This window comes from Antechinus flavipes, chromosome 2 (genome assembly GCF_016432865.1).
Source record: "Antechinus flavipes isolate AdamAnt ecotype Samford, QLD, Australia chromosome 2, AdamAnt_v2, whole genome shotgun sequence".
NCBI classification, from domain to species: domain Eukaryota; kingdom Metazoa; phylum Chordata; class Mammalia; order Dasyuromorphia; family Dasyuridae; genus Antechinus; species Antechinus flavipes.
In genome coordinates, this window is record NC_067399.1 from 450,602,218 (window position 1) to 450,615,390 (window position 13,173).

Here is a 13,173-nt window from a genome sequence, read left to right on the forward strand (position 1 = left end):
AATACCCACTGCTTGCTGCCAAAGGCAACTCCTCTATTTGAATCTATTGTGAAATAAGTGAGGGAAATGACCATCAGCATCTTTTAAAATAGCACTAACAATCCTTCACAATGTATATACTACACTTTGAGAATTTCAAACTGTTTCTCCGTGTATCATCTCCTTTGAACTTTGGAACTTCCTTACAAAGTCAATAAGAAACGGACTTTCCCCATTTACAAATGGCAAATCTGTCCAAGGAAATTCAAAGAACGAGGAGAGAAGAATGTTGGATAGGATGTGAATAAACGATGCAGGAGGATATAAGGAAAATCTCATCTCCAGTCTCTGCAGTCACCCCATAAAGTCCAGAGGTGCCACAAGAAAAGAATGATTGTAGCCTACAATCACTCTTTCAGCTTTCCAGGGACTATGATTTTCCATTCCCACAGGCCCAAACAAACTCAAGCCTAGATAGAGATCCCTCCAGCTGGAAACTAGTTTGGCTCCTCCAACTCAGTTGGCAAGACAGATAGTATAACATGGTATTTTTCACAGAAGACAAAAAATTCCTTACCCCAAAATTCCTTCCCACTGATGCTTAAAATGCTATTTTTATCAGAGTTGCTAATTTCTCTAGCATTTGAGTTAACATTCCAAAGAGTTGAAGCCAAAGGATTCTTTACCTTGTCAGGTAAGATAATCCTAATATATTCCCGCAGAGGATTCCATAGTTCTTTTAACCTAGAAAGATCAAGTAAAACATGCCTATGAGACAGAATGAATGCACATCCCTACAGCTCCACAATTAGGTCACTAATGGCCCTTACTTTAAAAGCCACAATTTCACATGATCTTGGGAGTAGGAGTCAGAAGGTCTAGATTCTGGCCCCTAATCCACCAGTGAGCTGATGTATGGCATATCATCAGTATTATAAATCATAGGTTATCATAACAGGAAGGAATCTTTTATACAATTTTTTTTTGCTTTTCAGAGGAGAAATTTGAGGATCAGATTTAAGGGAATAATCTTAAGCCCAAGATCACACAGCAAATGAGAATCGGAGCCATATAAGACATATATGACCCTGGCTGCCTTCTTTGTCCAGAACTTTTTTGATGACACCATGCTAAGAGGAAGTCTTAATTTGTTCATTGGTTAATAAACAGAAAGTAGGAAATTAATAGAGGATCACGGGTGGGTTTAGCGATACTTTACATCAATTTTTCTGGGATTCTATCTGAAGTATTTGGGTTGCCTGAGATTTCAGGTGTCACCAAAACAAGTCATCTCCCACACTGTTGTCTCTGCTTCTGCTTTTTTCTATATCTAGAATTACTCTTCTCTCTTGTTTACCCATTAATTTCCTACCATTCTCAAATTTCAATTCATTCAGAAAAGTATCTTTGATTTTTCCCAGAATGATTTTTTTTTAATATCTTTCAGACTTCAAATAGCATTTTGACTTCTCTAATGTAATATTGTGAATTTTAGTTATTTATGTGGGCAGAGATGGTGACATATAAATTTGCATTTCCTACAAGGAAATTATTCACTATATGTTTATTAAATTAATGAAAGAATGAAAATCTAGAATCCCTAATGAAATTGAAGACTCCAAAGAATTCTGTCATTTAACCCATTCCCATCATTTGACCTGTACAGGTATAAACTATATCCGTAACCCTACTGATGTGACACACATGAGATAAAGAGATATTCAGATCACATACTCATCTTCTTTGTAAGTAACATTGATATCCTCAATGGTAGAGTTGCAGAGAGAAACATCCGCAAGTAGTGATCCTATGGTGGCTTGAGAAATGACTATGTCTGCCAAGATATTAACACCCGCTTTTAGTTTCAGGAGATTTTTCTTTCTGTACAAAAAGAACCCATAATTGACTTTTTAACTTTTTTTATTTCATTTTAACACATTTTATCATTTTATCAAATCACCGGTTTCTGTTTGATGCAACCTAATTATCAAGGAGTTTGTTGCTTGGCTAAGATTTTTAACTCTTACATCAACCCATTAATTTCCCTCCCAATTCTTTCTTCTACAGTTCCTATTTCTTTTCCAGTTTTTTTCTCTAGAATTTTTATTTTATTAACAAAAAATTCTTTAACTCTTTAAAAAAAAACTTGCTTCATTTCATCAAAAATTCTAGTTGAATTTGTGCCTATACTGGGTTGTTCTTTGAGATTTTTGCCTGTAGATATTTTAAAATCATTCTCTTTTTCTGGGTTGTTGTCTTAGTTATCCTTGTCACCATAATAAGAAATCTTGCTCTGTTCCTGCCTGGCTTAAGTCACATTCCTGCTGCTCACTACAGATACACAATCTTGATACACAGTCCAGAGCTTAGAAGTGCTGGGGGTTCTGGGGATGCCAGTTGGCACATGGCATCATCAAGGTGCCCCAGTCTGGGTCTGGGGATGCCTCAGTACAAGCCAGGGATTATTACATGTCAATGGACTCACTCTCTCCCTATGCTGGAGTGTTCCACACTCCTGGTCCAACCCCCAACTTCCCTGCCCAGAGATCTCTCTACCTATGTCTTTATGTTGATAAGGACCAGAAAAATGACACTGTGACTTTTCCTTAGATTTCCCCATCAGGATTTGTACATTATCTGGGGAAGTTTGGGGGTGAGGAGAGCAGAGCTCCCTTCTTGCTCCTCTTCCATCCTAACTCCAATAACCTTTCCCCAATCCCCATCCTTGACTTCTCTTCAGCCTCTGATACTATCAATCACTCTCTTCTTCTTTTCTCCCTTGGTTTCCACGATACTGCTCTTACCTATTCTCTCCCTACCCATCTATTTCATCTCAGTCTCCTTTCCTGGATTATTCATGCCATTAAAAGCAGGTGTCCCCCAAAGTTCTGTTCTGGGTCCTCTTCTCCTCCATCCACACTATCTTGCTTGATAATCTCATCAGTTCTTATGGATACAATAATTCAGTCTAGATTGTTGATTCCTAGATTGATTAATCTAGCCTAGGGCAGCTGTTAGCACCAGCTCTGGACTCAAGGCGACCTGGATTCAAATCTTACTCAGACAACTTGACACTTCCTAGCTATGTGACCCCGGGCAATTCACTTAACCCTGATTGCCTCAGCAAAAAGAAAAAATCAGGCCTTAGCCTCTTTCCAAATCTCCAGTTTTGTATCGTCCAATTGCTCATTGGACACCTCAGACTGAATGTTCCATAAATATCTTTAATCCATATCTAACTAATTTTACGTCGCCAAAGCTTTATTTCTTCTTAATTTCTTATTACTGTTGAAGGAACTACTATTCTCCCACTCACTCAGCCTCACTACTTAGGTGTCATCCTCAACCCAGTTTTGGTTTCTTCAGCTACTTAACCCCAACCCTTCCTACTAATCCAAATGAGATAAAATGTGGGAGTGGTGCTTTAAGGAGGAGAAAGTGTTGTGACGTGAAGTATAGAAAGGATTCCTGGGCAGCTGTCCTTGACCAAAATGGGGCCTAGAAAAGAAGCTGTTTGAAATCTTTATTGAGTCATTTTTGTTTCCTGGGAGTTAATAGAAGTCAGAATTTAAATGCATTCCCTTAATTCCCTTAATAGCTCAACCTGTCCCCTAAGAACTCCCTACCCCCAAACCATTCCATCTCCCTGGGCCAAGAGTGCATACTCACAAAAAAACCTTCATATTGACATGGCCAGCAGCAGAAAGACGAACACCGTAATTAGGGATAAATTTCAGAATGAATTGGGGAATACTGTTGTCAAACATAAAGACCCTGAGGGAGAGAAAATTGGCATTAGTAAATGGTTTCCACTGAGTCTGCCTTCCAGCTTGGTCAGTGGCAGCGGAAAGTAAATAGCTAGAGCTGTGGCCCAGAGAGAAGAGTGAAAACACAGGTGGCTGGATGTCTCAGAGACAACTCAAACCCAACATTTTAAAATAGAACTTCCCTCCCAAACTCACTTCTCTTCCAAACTTCCCAATTTCTGTCCTCAATGGTTTCCAAGTATTCAACCTCAGGGTTATTCATGATACCTAATTCTCCCTTGCCTCACAAATCCGATCAACTGCCAAATTTTGTCGTTTCTAAAAGATAAATCCCTAAAGCATCTCTCAAAGTTAACCCCTGTCCTCCATTCACACATTCACTGCCTTTGTCCAGGCCCTCATCACCTTTGACTGGACCACTGCAAGAGACTCCTAATTATTCTCTGCCTTAGCTTTCTCTGCTCTTCAATTCATACTTCATTTCACACGGCAGCCCAAGTAATGTTCCTTAAGCACAGACGTAAACATGTCATTACCCTCCCCACAACCCTTCACCACTCAATTACTTCCAGTACTTGTTTTTAAATTTTAGGATCAAATAAAAATTCTGTTATTTGGCATTTAAAGATCTCCACAACCTGGCCCCTTCCTAGCTTTCCAGTCTCATACACATTATTATTCTCTTTGCACTCTATGATCCAGCCAGAAGTATGAAGTGTGGCATTCCCATCTTTGGGGGAAAAAGCTTTTGCACTGCACACCCCCATACTTACAAGGCACTCCCTTTTAGAATCCTTTATAATTCAGCTAATGCTCCACATACTTAAAAGTTTTTCTTTATCTCCTCTCCTTCCTCCCCACTGTAACTCCTAGCAAAACAGTGATCTTGTACCAAATATAATGCATATGTATATGTGGGTGGACGGGGTGTGTGTGTGTGTGTGTGTGTGTGTGTGTGTGTGTGTTCATGCATATATATTGAGTATATATTTATTCTATGTTCTTTATGCCTTGTCCAAATTAATATAAGGACCTTGAAAGCCAGAACAGTTTCAGTATAGTGCCAGGAACATAATAGGCACATAATAAGTACTTAATAAATTTTTGCTGATTGCTTGACAGCTAGCAAAGTGACATGTTGAGAAATTGTATATGTTGATAGGTCATTCCCTTCTCTTTTTCTTAATTTACTCATTTTTAATGAACAGGTTTGAGCTTCTGACTCAAAATTATATGACCTTAAGACCCTTCCCACTTTCCTTTTATTGTATAATTTTTGTTTTTGTAGAGTGGGAAAACTGAAGTCAATTTTAATTCTTTTGAGGATAATTCTCCAGAAATGGACCGGGAGACAACAAGTGACAACAGTAAAACAACTTGCATATAGTTTTGGAAGTTGTTTATAACACTGTGATTGATTTTTTTAAATCAAATAACAAATGCAATGTAACTACAATTTGTACTTGGAACTTTATGTTTTGGCAATTGAATAAAACAAAGATATTAATGGGAAAAAAAATGGTCCTTCTCTTCTGGTCAAGGACCATGCTAGAGAGATTTGGACTCAATAGCACCAAAAATGAAAGTTAAGTTCCTCATTGTAACCAGACCATGTAGGTAAAACAACTTCCTGGTCCTATTACATAGACATGACTGTGGGTGGTACAATCCATATGATTTGAGTTTCCATTTTCCCTTCCAGAGAATTTTCTGAATGAATGAACAAAAGAAATAAAAAATATTTATTAAGCTCTTACTGTTTGCCAAGAACCATGTTAAACTCTGGAGAATATAAATAGAAATGCAAAGACAATCCCTCTTCTTAAAAAGTTCACATTCTACTGGGAGACAGAATACATACAGATTTCAATGCCAAGTGAGGGAGGAAAACTCCATCATGATGGCAATGCAGCAAAGCCTTCTTCCAGAGGATTCAGACTTCCTCTCTCATCTCCGTGCCCATGTCACACTAGCTTAGGACTCACCACCCCCCATGTTTAGCAGTGTAACTTCCTAACCAAGGTCTGCAAGGAATCTGGTAGGGCCAATGGAGGGAGCCCAGAGGTTTCCCACACACACAATCCTCTCCTAGAACAAAACTCTCCTGGAACATGGAGTCCTGCAGAGAGAGCCCATACAAGGGAGGGAACCCCTAACTCAGCCCTGAAAGAACACATCACAAATCTAAAGCTAAAAAGCATCTGGGTAGGGCAATGGATAGAGCTCTGGACCTGGAGTCAGGAAAACCTGAATTCAAATCCAGTCTCATACACTAACTGTATAATATGCAAGTTATTTATATTTTGTTTGCCTTAGTTTCCTCATCTGTAAGATGGGGCCAATAACAGTACCTATCTGCCACGGTTATTGTAAGGATCAAATGAGATAATATTCGTACCTGGCTCAAAGTAGACACTATGTAATTTTTACTATGATCTTCAAAGAATCAAGTCCAGCCCCACCTTTTTATAGAGGAATAAATAGAAATACTATTTCTTGCCTTAGAATCTTAGAACCAAAGTACTCCAGAGTTTAAATGATCTACAAATGGCACTTACTCCATCCAACCCCTAGAGAAACGGGAATACTCCCTATAACAAGCCCACAAGTACTTGTGCAATCTTTGCATACCTCTACCAATGGGGAGCCAAGTTCTTTTCATTGCACTACCCTAGAGAAAGGGAGAGGGATGAAGTTCGAAGGAGACTCCATCTTTTGGCAAGGTCACAACACAGCCACCAAACCATCTCCCTTAGAAAGCCTTGTGTGAATAAGTACTTGTGCTCAGATGTGGAGAATAAGATAAAATCAGGGACACGACCATTTATAGCTATTTGACTTGGGTAGAATAAGAACCATGTGGAAAGGAATAGCAGTAGCTTCTGAAAAAACTCAGGGGGCCACTGGCCTAGTGGGGAACTTACGGGCTACGCTGCATGTCACCCTCCTCCTCTTGGTCAGAGAAATCAGGGAGCTGAATGCTCAGGAGCTTCTGGAACAAAGAGCGCTGGGTCTCTGCCACTGAACAAAAGAGGCAGCGTGTCAGGTGTCATAGAGCATCGGGCTGTGATGAGCGTTAGAGTCCGTCCAATCTACCTCCCTCCTTGTGTGAGACTTGTCAGAGGGAATGCAGCAGAGCAGAGTCAGAACCCAAATCTCCCGGAATCCCAGCTTCCCCCTAGAAGACATCATAGTCAGATTCCCCCAGATTTGGGGCCAGAGAGGAAGTTCCGTGCCAGACTTTGAGGGAATAAAGGAGGAAACGATAGCTTATGTTTGTAAACAGTGTATCTATTAGCTCTATTAACCCTCCAAGTATCCTGCGGGGCTGCTAGAGTAAATATCATCCAGCATTTGGCACACAATTGGTAGTTAATAGATGTTTACTGATTGACCAACAGACTATTTGAAAAGGAGTAAATGCTTTATGGAAGGAAAGTAAATTATTCAAGGCCATACAATTAATAAGTGGTCAAGACAGGACAAGAAACCCAAATTTTCAGATTCAAAGTTCAGAGAGATTAGAATCAAAGTACCCCCGAGCTTAAATGAAGCATCTGGTCCATCCAACTCATAGCAGAGCAGGACAGCCCTCTATAACATGCCCATAAGTGCTCATGCAATCATTGCAGACTTCTTTTTTCTCAATAGTACTTTATTTTTCCAAATATACGTAAAGATAGTTTTCACAGTACATTATATTCCAAATTTTTCTCCCTCCTTACTTCCCCTCCCTTCCCTTTCCCCAAAACAGCAAGCATTCTGATATAGATTAAATATGTTCAATCCTTTTAAAAATATTTCCACATTTATCATGTTATGCAAAGAAAATCAGACCAAAAGGGAGAAAAATCATACACAAAAAAGCAAACAAAAAAAGTGAAAATAGTATGCTCTGATTTACATTCAGTCTCCATAGTTCTCTCTCTGGATGTGGATGGCATTTTCCATCCCAAGTCTATTGGAATTGTCTTGAATCACTGCATTACTGGGGAGCTCACTACCTCCTGAGCTCTTTTCACTATACTATACTAAAAGAAAAGAAGAGGCAGTTTGAAGGAGAGTCCACCTTTCAGCTCCTTTTTGGGGAGAAAGGAGGAAGAATAGGAGGATCCTGGGCCTCCAGAGTCCAGCATCCTGGAGATGTGACTAACCCTGAGGGAAGGTGTGCCTTCTGAATTCCTGAATCAATTGCCTGATTTCCCCTTGAAATCAATAAAGGTAAATGCAGCTCTTGTGGAACAAAAGAAAGTCAAACAGAGTCTAGCAACAGAACCAGGAAAAGACTCGGCCTCTCAGATCTAGTTATTCAAAAGCAATCAGCCATTTCCTTTGTGTATCTGTCACACAACCCACCATGGATCACTGACATCCTTTATCCTCTGCCAGCAGGAGGAATCCATTGGCTCTTCTGGCGCAAACATGACCCAGGACGGGAAGTAGCAAAGGCTACTACAAATTTCTAGGTAATTCTGCTGGGCACATCTTAGGAAGGATATTGACAAACCAAAACACGTATCCAGAGGATACTAGGATGGATGAGAGGTCTAAAGGCTGGGATAAGAACTAGAGATGTTTAACCTAGAGACTTTGCTAACACTTCGATTATTGGAAAGGTAGTTATGTGGGGAAAGAATTAATCTCAAAGGGCAGGCCCAGAACAATGGGTAGAAGTTTTCCATTCAATATTGGATGGAATAATTGAACAGTTAGACTTGAAAAACATGGGCAATTAATTTAATACATCATGAATTCTACCACCATCATTCATTTCAAAGTTATGAAGTTTGAATCCTGCCTTGGACACTTTCTGGCTGTGTGACCCAAGCAGGTATCAACTACTCAACTTCAGTTTCCTCTTCTGTGAAAATAGAGACATCACCTACCTCTCAGGGTTGTTGTGAGAATCAAATAAGATAATGTACATGAAGTGCTTTGCAAATCTTAAGCTTTGTGTATAATTATTATTATTATTGTCTATTCTTATGAAAGGTAGCACCCACAGCTGATTACAGAGCAGTAACTACAGCAAGATTCTTGGGCCAAAGTTTAGAGGGTAAAAAAATTTTAGCACGTGCACTGCTAAAGCAACAGAAACAATGGGTTTGTTAACCAATTAACTAACGTGACTAGTTAACTAATATGAATAATTGATTAAAATTGGAAAAAAAATTAGTTTTTACAAGATGCTACCAGAGGATGCTGTTCATAATACTTGTCTATAAGTCATTATTTCATAAATTATAAAGTTAATTTGAGGGCACCTCTCATACTTCTTAACCAGGATTTGCTACTTGTTCCAGCTCTGTAATAGCTAACTACTATTCTCATTAATAAGATCATCCGGGCCTTTACTTACCATAGTTCAGGGCTGCCTGGTTAATCCTGATCACTGTAGTTGGTGAGAAACTTTCACAGCATGGGACCAACATCCCAAGGAGGAATCCCATGGTACAGAACAGAAACATGGCTGATCCTGATAATGAGTTGTTGATCTTGGACCTTGTGAAAACAGAATAGCTGATACCTCATCAAAAAAAATTTGGGGATTAAAATGGAACTAATTCTGTCAAAACTGATCCACACAACAAGCTACACAATTTTCTCATTTAACTGGTTCCCTTTTCTCCTTTCAGGAAATATGATAAAAGGGAAAATATAATCAAATCAAGAACTGGGAACCTGGGAATTAGAACCCAGTGGTTCTACCCCTGACATCAATTATGACCTTGGACATTTCTCTTCCTAAGCCTCCATTTTACAATCTATTAAATAGATGTGATTACTGCTACTTTACCCACTTCAAAGGAGCCAATGAATGGAAAAATGGGAAAATGCTTATTGTTCAAGATCTTGTTAGAGCCACTCCATTTTGGGTGGAGATATTACTTGTCTTTTCATAATTAAGGGAGTTACAGAAGAAAGGAGAAGAAATATTTTCAAACCAAAGCATTTGGGATGCTCCCAAAGAAACATACACTAACTATCTAGCTTGGTCCCCATCCTGGATCCAACCTGTTCTAGTAGAAAAGCTTGGGGGCTGGGAAACTCAGTCTTATACCCATATCTTAGAACTATTGGTGTTCAAGAAACATGCAGAGACCTCGGGAATATTGGAGAATATAATTAATGTCACACAAAGACTAGTCTTATCAGATAGGCATTTCCCAGACTCATATTTTTATGTCTGTCAAATGCTAGTCTGTTCTGTGATATAAAAATATAATTAATTAACAAAGATGACAATCTAGACCATCTAGATTTCTTATATCAAGATTTAAATCCAACAAAAGACTTGCTGAAGGTCTCTTTAATCCTCTGCACACAAGAATTAGTTGACAGAAGTGAGGATATTTTGTCTGGAGTAGAAAAGACTTCCATGAAGGGCTGTGGTATAGACAAAGGGCTAACTTCAATTTTCCTTAAAAACTATTGGTAAAAATTAGAGAGACAGATGTTTCTGCTCACTCATGACTCACCTCATTTTTCCAGACTGTTCACATCATTAGCCACCTTTTCAAACCTGTTGAAACTTCCCACTGGTCCACTTTCCTGACTGGCAATCCCTGGTGCTGACCCCCACTTCTTGATGGATTTGAATGATACTTCACTCCTAATTCAACTCACTTTCCTGACGTTTCCATTTCCTTTGCAGCTGCTTTGTTCTGCTTAGGTACCCTTCCCACCCTTCTACTTTTTAATTCTCCTTTACTTAGTATCTTCCTCCACTGGGCAAAAAATTATTTTATTAGATTATATTTATATCACTGGGGTTATGCCTGACATAGCAAGTGCTTAATAAATGCTTCATGTCTAACCACCTCTAAATGTTGACAGCTAGGTGGCACAGTGGATAGTGCACTGGGCATAGAATCAGGAAGATTCAGTTTCACAAGTTCAAATCTAGCCTCAGATACCTGCTAGCTGTGTGATCTTGGGCAAGTCACTTAGTCCTGTTTGCCTCAGTTTCTAATCTGAAAAAATGAGTTGGAGAAGAAAATGGCAAACTACTCTAGGATCTTTACTAAGAAAACTCCTATGATATCATCAAGAGTCAGACAAGACTGAAATGACTGAACAACCCTCAATATAAGGAAAAGTTTCCTAATACTTGCTTGTCCCAAAATGGAACAGACTGCCCCAGTTTAGGGGGTTCCCTGGAGTTCTTCAGTCAAAAGTTGACCATGTTGTTGTATAAGATGTTACAACTCGAAAAGTCTATAAGGTCATTACTTCCAGATTTTTCTAAGTTCTTTCCTTTCCCCAGATTTATTATTTCACCAGTTCTTCAGAGAACAGCTCCTTAGTTGGAGTAGGGCAAGGATTATCAGTCTTCTTGGTGGAGAAAAAATGAAGCCCAGAAAAACTAAGGTCACCTAGAGAATTAGCATTTACATCTAGCATTTACATCTCATAACCATTAAGCTGATATTACTTTCCACCATATTAAGGTTCAAATCACCAGGGTACTTGGACAAATTTAAGTACTTGCTAAAAGAGTTAGACAGAATCCTATAAGACTCTTTAAGAACAATGCTCCAAGATCATCACTAATCCTATGAACAGAAATTCAATGTCAAGACCATTAAATATTAAAATTTAATATTTAGAGTGTTAGAGCTGAAAAAACATGAAAACAAAATAGCAGAGCTGGGAGGGACTTTCCAAAATAGGAGCTTAGAACATAGAACATCAGAATATTGGATATAGAATGTGAGAACTCAAAAAGACCATAGAAAATCAAATGTAGGTGTTGGAATGTACTCTCAGAAGCTAGAACAAGGAATGGCAGACCTGCAATAAACCTTAGGACTTAAAGGGGCAGAGCTGAAAAGAACCTTAAAGATGATCTAGTCCTGATGTTCTTAATATTTGTGCCACTGACCCACTCCCAGATCTGACAATCTGGGGAATTCTGTATCATTTCTTCTCAGAGTACTTTTAATAAGATACATAAGAATGCAAAGGAAATCAGTTACTGTTATCCAAAATACTATTATCAAAAAAAAAAAAACATTTTTAATCAGTTCACAGATTCCTTTTATATAGTCTGATACCCTTGTTTTATAGTTGAGGGAACAGATTCAATTGAATATGGGACGTGATTTGTCCAATATCACATAGCTAGTAAATGGTTGGTTCAAAAACCCAGGTTTCCTCATGAGATTTTTTGATTCCTTATTACCTTATGATTCCTTCATTCCCCTCCCCCCAAAACCCCCAACTTTCCCATTCATACCTTAATCTGTTCCTTGTAAAAGATGGATCAACAGTGATCCAAGCTTGGGGTCCTCCTTCTCCTGGGTCAGGGACTGCTTTATAAACCTCCCAAGGAGGATGACACTTTTTGTGCTCAGGGAGGAGCCTGTTTACTTTTGATAGCCACTGTTTTCTCTGCAAATAAGGCCTTGTGCCAATTGTACTCATCCCTAACAAGGTATGGGAATGCCACGTTGCTGGGCATAGTTGCCAAAGGACCCATCAATGGGTTGACATCTTCACCTTTTACCAATGGTAACCAGAGGATTCCCAGGAGGAGATGCTTCAAAGTTACAGTAATCAAGGACAAAGAAAAGGTGGGACAAAAATTGCTAGGAAAGAGGAGGGACTAAATCATCCTCTTATACAAGTCAGAAACTTCTGGAAGCTAGGGTATGAGCGAGATAATCTTCAGAACTGTTGTAAAGAAAGCAATTTGTAATCTTTGAAGAGGTTAAGCTAGACCTATAATTAATATGAGCTCTCAGGGATATACAACAGCATTCAGAAAGGCACCATTTACTGAAAGCAAAAATCAAGAATGGTGTAATGGAAATTAATTGACAAGCATTTATTAATACTTACTGTATGTCAGGAAAAGAGAACTGGATTTGGAGTCAGTTCACAATTTTGGCTCTGCTACTAATTCTCTAGGTGATCTTGGGTAAGAAACTTCCCTTTCCTAGTCTTCAGCTTTGCTCAGTACAAAAATAGATAGGTTGGAGTAGATTTTTCCCTAAATGCCCATAGCTTGAAATGTTATAATCCTATGATCAATATTCAGCAAGACACAAATGGTAGTTTGAGACCAATTTATCCCATCCTAAGAATGGTTCCACAGCAGCGGACTGAACTTAGTTTCTTTAACCTGAAACTTGATGCCAGGCCAAGGCTGAACCTAATGCTGGTCCAAGATTGAACCCTTCTTTGGCCCCCATGCAGAAGTCTAACCCCAGACTTACACTAAGCTCTAACTCTAGCTGATTGGATCTCTTTGGAGGAATTCTCTGGCTACAACTTGCAGAAGATGAAGATGTCAACTTTAGATGGCTGACACATGCACTATAGCTCCTCAAAGGTCCAAAGAAAAGTGGGGTTGGGTTGGTACAAAATATCCCCAAGGAAAATTAAACCACTAATGCACTCTTAGTGAAGTGCTATACTGATT